The 7,345-nt window shown below is 30.4% G+C and overlaps 1 protein-coding gene across 1 annotated transcript in view; it reads right to left on the minus strand.

Annotated features, from left to right (window-relative positions):
- The window catches only part of LOC129908616 (mitogen-activated protein kinase kinase kinase 13), a 51,358-nt gene extending 45,305 nt beyond the window's left edge, over positions 1 to 6,053 (minus strand). Inside the window, exon 1 of the mRNA XM_055985259.1 lies at positions 4,714 to 6,053. The gene's annotated coding sequence lies outside the window, so the exon portion shown is untranslated. The remainder of the gene's footprint in view (positions 1 to 4,713) is intronic.
- Positions 6,054 to 7,345: the final 1,292 nt, after the last annotated feature.

The raw sequence follows: 7,345 nt of genomic DNA on the forward strand, positions 1-7,345 counted from the left end.
ATGCTCTTGAATTAGATTTTATAAGAAATGAGATAATAATCAATTAAGCAAAGCATGTGTGGTTTTTAGGCAAAAATCAGCTTTTTCAAAAATTAACCCACAATCCGGAGGCACTTAAAGTTAAAATAATGAAATGAAATTTTAATTATAACCTAACCGAACCATTTAGCACCTTTTAATCGCTGAGCCTTTTTGAAAATCCAAAAAAAAATATTTTGACCCACCCTAGTGGACAAACGAAAATTTTTACAAGTTAAAAAAAAAAAACAAAAGAATACAAAAAATTTCCAATTTTTTTTCACGATATGCATTTGGATTTATTTAAGTTTTACATTAAAAATGCGTGTCCAATACGACAAAATCCGATTTGAAAAATCGTTAAAAATTTGTAATTTTAGTTTGATCCTTTAATTTTCTTACAAAATATCTGCTTAATTCGAGCTAAGAGTTATGGATTTATTTATAACGTTTATAACGATTAAAACTTGTAAAAAGAAAGAAATCTTGTTATAGGTACTTCAAGAAATTTAAAACTCTACATAAGACCCGAAAAAGCTGATGTTTTCAAAATGGGTTTTTCTTTTTCAAAATACATACCTATCAATCATTTACATTAACACTGTCATAACTAAAAAAAAACTGGATTTTCAGAAAACGAGTTTTAAAATTGGTTTCGATTTTTTTTTGTATGTAAAAAGTTAGTTTCTAAAACAAAACTAGTGCTCCTTCTCCATCAATTTTTAATGTTAAGAAATGAGTTTTTGCAGGATTAAACATAACTTTAATCCAATAACTTCTGCATTAATAAATCAAAACTCGTTATTTTTTAGTTATAACACTATTCAAGAAAAAAGTAATACAAAAGAAAAAGCTACAAAAGAATCTCAAGTTTAAGAAGAAAGCTATGTTTTCTTTTGAAAATATCTGAGGATGTTTGGAACAAAAGATGACATTGGCCTTAGTCTTGAAATTGAAACAAAATCAAGATAAGCCACATGTAACCTTTTGTCATGAAAGTGCCCTTTTCTATTTTTAAATGTCATTGGTATTCGATAATTTTTATAGATATGAATATGCTAACCAAGTTCAAGGCTTAAATAATCTAAAGTAAAAGCATTTTAATTTCAAGTAGAGAAATATTCAAAGGAATTGGTTTAAGACAATATTGTCGTCTTCAGAGAACTTAACTTTTGTTTTCTGTGTATTTCAAAAGATAAGTACCACTTTTTGATATCTTAATTATATTTTTATGTCATAAAAAAAAAACTAAAATGCGGCTTAAACATAACTTTTAAAATATATATATGTACATATGTTTTGTATAGATACATACAGCTTTAAAATGCCGTTTTTTATATTCAGTTTTTTTATTTTTCCTAGGTAAGTGAAAAGGAGATAAAATGCTAATAATTTCAAGCTATAAAGGTGCCTACCTAGTACTAGTACCTACTTAGATAAAGAGCATCATCGTAAAACAAATTACACAAAAAAAAAACGGATCCGTAAATAATTTGACTTGTCTCCGGGGGAAAGACAAATTTCTTTTTGCTCTTGAAAGATGTTTTGACAAAGCGATAAGAATCCAGTTAATCGTGTTTTTTTGTTTTTTTTTTTTTGCTATCTATACAAAACAATTAATAACAATAAGTTTCCTCACATGGATACAAGATACAACAGCAAAACAATTATTAAGCACGGTAGCTGTGACGTGTAATTTGACATCAGAAAAAAGCCCCCGCATATTGCGGTATCTATTGTGGGGTCAGTTCTCAGTTTAAGAGTAAATTGTAGAGGTTTGGTATTCCAAACAACTTTGTCTTATTTGGAGAACAGCATTTGTTTTTTATTTGGCTATCTCTCGGTATGTATATTCAGCTGCCCCGAGCTGTTATAGTTACTTAATAATAGATTTATAGTGTATTTTGTTAAGCTTTAGAGTTAGGCTTACAAATGCAATGAAAACCAAAAGATTGTTGAATATAAAAGTGCACCCAACCAGGAAATAAATCGAAAACAAATAAAAAAGCCTCATCAAGATGTGGGAATTATCCAGCTCCATAGAGTACGTACTTTTAAATACACTTGTAGGTATACAAACATACATAAAAACGATACACACAATGGACTATATAAATTCTTTGCTTACCATTGAACAATTAATTAACAAAGACTTATTAATACAACAGGTATAGAATTCAATTATAGGGTTACCATGTGCTTATAATTATTTTATTTAACCAAAAGATATTCTATTTTTAAAAATTTAATTTTGGTAAGTCCTGACTTTAAATTTAAAGTGGACTTTGTTTGTAAATAATGACTTCTTAGAAATTAAAGTTTACTTGTGAATTTTAATTTTTGTGCAACAACTAGTGGTTCCTTTTCCCTTGAAATTAACGAATTAAGTTTTTTAGCAGATAAAATCTTAAGACTTTTGAATTCCTTAAAATTATATACTTGTACCTTGAATGAAAAAACAACTTAAAACCACTTTGATTTGAATTTTTTTCGAATTATTTTCGTTGAAGCCGATAATTAAAAAAATAAAAATAAAACGATGTTAGTTTAAAGTGGGTTTTAATCATAAAACATCCTAATGAAAAAGTAGTTTCAGCTTTGAAATGCACCTAAAAAATATATTGCAAATTTTCAAGTCAAGATTTTTAATGTTAAATAAATCTGCATTGACAAAAATCTAATTAGGGATGAAGGGTTGCCAGATGTCAACAAATTTTTAGAAAAACATAAATAACAATAAAAAAAAAAACTATAATGTGCAATTCAGAAAATTTTAAAGTTTTTATGAATGGAAGAAAGTCACGAATTTGAAAAAAAAAATAGGTGGTTACAGAAGGGTTGCAAGGAGTTACACATAAAATGTTGAAAAATGTACGAAAAAATATAAGATGCAAGGCTGAATTTAGTAAAGACAACATAAGGAAGGTAAAATTCTACAGAAATGATGGATTGAAAATTGTTCTAAAAAAAATTTGGAGTAGCGTTGGTGGGTAGGATTGCCAGATGCCATCAAAATACAAAAATTATAAAACAACAAAGAACACATGTCCGAGGAGGCTAAATCTCCAAAACTTCTTCCATAGTAAAGTAAGTAAGAGAAGTTCGAAACAAAGCCTGATAAGCTATATGAAGCTATGATACCTAGCTTAATCAGCACAAAATCGGTGGAAGCGAAAGTGGAATATAAAAGTATTGCCATAGCCATGTAATAATAAATCTTTTTAAAGTATTATGAAAAAACAAATAAAACTTTTCTGTGCTTAAATATATTCAAGACAGGGCGTGAGCCGAAACATATTTTGAGTCAGAGTCATAGCTAAAAAAAATGGAAATCAAAAACAAAACGAAATACTCATTCCCACAAGTGAAACATCTTAAGCTACAAAGAAAGTTTCCCATTTAAAATGAGATAAAATAGTGAAACTATCATGAAACATTTTTGAAAAATTTATAAACCAAATATTATATTTTTATTTTAAACGTTTTCGATCGAAAAATGGAAAAGTGTTTTTATTTTAACATTTCATAGCGTTCGGCACAAAAGTTAAAGCTCTTTGCGTTTGATAAATGTAAGAAAATACTTATGGATGTAGTAGTTTCGAATGTTCCTTTTTAGTTTTCAACTCTTTATTTTCTAAGACTTAAAATTAGGTATTCATTTCAAATTTTCTTTCTTATCTAAAAGAAATTTAAAGTTAAAAGCTTTTGGCATTTTTTCAAGACGCAGAGAGCTTCCATCAAAACTAAAAATATATTTCCTTTTCCCCAATATAGGTATCTACTGACTTTGGCCACTCAATTTTCTGGTTGTTAATCCTTAAATTTTGTAATCCACCTGGCGTATAAATTTAAAGAACTAACAAATTTGGTAAGTAAGCAACAACAAAAAAAAACGAAAGTAAAAATCCATAAAAGTCGTCGTTTCTCTAAAAAAAAAAAGTACATAGTTACCCAAGAAGTTATACCAAAAATAAAAAAGCCGGCCTTAACCTTGGATGCAAACAAAAAAACGAAATAATCTATAGTTAGGTGCTGCTTATCGACTATATTAATATTTTTTTTTTTAATCAACCATGCTGCATAGGTAGGTACTAATCCATAGATGGTAATGGAAAACCAAATCGCACACCGCTTCTACTGAGCTGTGTCGGTTTAGTTGTGTCGTCACACTTTGAGTATAGAATCGTTAAAAAAAAAATATATTTTATAATTCATGAGTAGGTAGGTATGTACATATATCTGAGAAGCTACAAAAAAAAACTTATTGAAGTCAGCCAACCAAAGTCTCTATACCTACTACGTTTCCTGAATATTTATAAAGAAAATGAAAAAAAAAAAAATAAATACAGAGCTCAGTGTTCTTGAGCCTAAAACGAGTGTTGGCAAATTATGTGGGGTACTTTAACCCCCTCACTCTTTTCAATGTGCAGTAGACTGGTTTTTTTTTTAGTGTAAAATTTTGCACATGTTTATACCTACACACTACCAGAAATACAGACAGTGGTCGTGGTGGTGCACCACAGAGTGCAATCTTCAACTGGAGCTGCTGCTGATTGCGTGTAGATGTAATATGAGTAGGGACAGGCGCAAGGGGGTAAAAGGTGTTCCAATGTTGCAACTACTTGCAACTCTAAATGCACGCAATTTTCTCATAGATAAAAATTGGTATATATAAATTTTTCTCCATCTTATTACCTCAAATATCTGCTGTATCTTAATATCCTTGTGACGTCAAATTTAATTTAAGCCAAGTTATAATCCAAACAATTGCTTAAAATAGAAAGAGATAGAGAGCCAGAGAGTGTAATAGCTTATCGATTTTTCCTTTTGTTTCCTTGGAAGAAGTAAAATAAAAGCTAAATTTCGTCGAGTCGAACGAAAACTTAGCTATTCTCAAATCCGCCGTATCTATACACGGCTCTCGTGTTTTGTTTTTGTGTTTTTATGGTCTTAAAATCCTTGTGGGTATTTTATTTATTTATTTATTTTTTAAGGGGTAGAGGGGGGGAAGGTGTATTAAATTTTTTGTTGGTTGCCTTTTTGGGGGATATTATGAAACACTACCATCACTGAACTTTTTCTTTTCTCATACACATAACCACATCAGGACGATTATGTAGGTAGGTACACATCAATACATTTACAAAAAGCTTCACACACACACACATGTGTGTTGTATAGATATTTTATTGATTTACACACATTCTCACTGCTTTTTATTTCTTTCTTTTTATTTTAACTTTTTTTTTTGCTAAAAAAAAACTTAGAAAAATCCTTGATCTTTTTTCCAAGGAGGTTAGGGTTTCACTGGATTTTTTCTTAGGGCGAATCCTTTTCAAAATGGATTTTTTACCCGTAACTTTGTACACTTTTTGAATTTTTCATAAGAAAATGCATTAGGGTACCCTAATAAAAAACACCTACAACTTAGGTAACAACAAAGACAATTATTATCATCAACCGTTAACGACCGTGATTTTTCACCCAAAATGTTGAAAAACCCGTCCTTTTTCTTATCAATCTCAAAACGAAAGGATATTCCGGATATTGAAGATTTTTTTATATTCAAAATCCAAGGAAAAAATATTTTTTTTTTTTGGAAAAAAAATTACCGTCACACTTTGTTTAGGGAACAAAAAAAAATAATATCTTTTTAACCGAGAAGAGATAGAAAGAAAACCAACGAGACCGTTGTCGTCACAGTCAGTGTGGTGGTTTTTTTCTTTTTGAAGATACACTACCAACCGCGAGACTACCAAACTATGATGTTCGAGACTAAAGAACAAGATGGCGCCCAACTCGTAGTCGGTTATTGAGGAGAAGAAGAAGTTCGTTTTGCGATTCGGATTATGTTGGTGGTATTCTTCTTTTCGGTCGGATATTTTCTCCAGCTTAGCGCAGTGCAAGTAGCACCCCAAGAAGAGATACAGATATACTCTATTGACAAAATTTCATATTCAACACGATTCTGCAATATAATAAATTCACCACACTGAATTTGATGTAATGTTGTTTTTGTTTTTTATCCTACATCATCGAATTCGGATGGATTCGGGTTTTAGTTCAGGTGGGTTGTATTGTGGGAATTGAACTGAGAGAGCCCGCAAGGTAGAGAGCTCAGAGCTCGACTTGAAATGTTTTTGTTTTGTGTTGTATAAACGTGCGAAAGCAATAGGTTTCCTTTTTTTTAAGTTAGAGCAAGGTAGATAGATTTAAGGGGATGGTTGTAGAAAGAGAGGGGAAGAAAACAAGTTCATTACAAAAGGTGTATTAGTGAGAGGACAGTGGTTTTGTATATTGTTGTTTTGGTTTCTTTTTTTTTTTTTTTTGTGGGTTCGTAAAAACGAGGTGTAGTGTAGTAATAGAGAAACAAAAACAATTTTTTTTTTATGTTGCTGGTGCTTGCGGAGGGGAAAATTTATATTTATTGCAAACAGGTAAACATGCAAGGTGATGATGTAGGTATAAAAATGGTAAATTGATGATTGTGGTGCAAAGTTGATGTTGGTAGGTAGTAGGTATAGTATAGGTGAGTCTGAGTGGATCTCAAAAGGTATGTAGTATTATTTCAATTACAGCATTGCCAATTGAAATTTGTTTTATTTAAATTTCAATACGGGGTGTTTGAATTTTAATTAATTTTTAGGTAAATTTCACAAGGTGTTTCACCACCAGGTATTTAACGTTTTTTACGTGACTTAAAAAACTGCTAGAGCTATTTTTGATTTAATTTTTTTTTGATGAACAAAAATAACTAGTTAATGTATACCAATTTTGGAAAATTTTATTATTCCCAAAATCGGCTTAATTTTTTGATAAAAACTAATATTAACTTTTTTAGAGAAAGTCTGAAGTTTTTTTTTTAATAATCATTATTACTAACAGAAACAATCAAGCTATGGATCTTTTCAACTGCTGCATTGTTGGCAAGCTGCACAATTACTGGAGACCCGATTCCATTATACCTATCATTTGTTTTATGAAATTCCTTGAACAAATTAAATGTAGTTATCCCCAAAAAAAATTAAATCAATTTAATTTCAAAACTCTACTACAAGACAGCCCAGGCGATTTTTTGAGGGCTTTTACAAACAGGGGCCCCAAACAGGTTTTCTCCGAAGATGTAAGAAATTGTTCTTATCGCACTTCAATGCTCATCAATTTACTCTCGAGGTCAATTTCGAACGTACATTCAAGTATAGAGATTCTTTTTCCAACCGTACTACACGAATGTTGAACGCATTACCCACCTCCGTTTTTCCATGCAATTTCGAAACTCCAAACCTCAAAATTAATTTCTCCTTTCAAACCCCTCCCTATTTTCATA

This window comes from Episyrphus balteatus, chromosome 2, assembly GCF_945859705.1.
Source record: "Episyrphus balteatus chromosome 2, idEpiBalt1.1, whole genome shotgun sequence".
Taxonomy (NCBI): Eukaryota; Metazoa; Arthropoda; class Insecta; order Diptera; family Syrphidae; genus Episyrphus; species Episyrphus balteatus.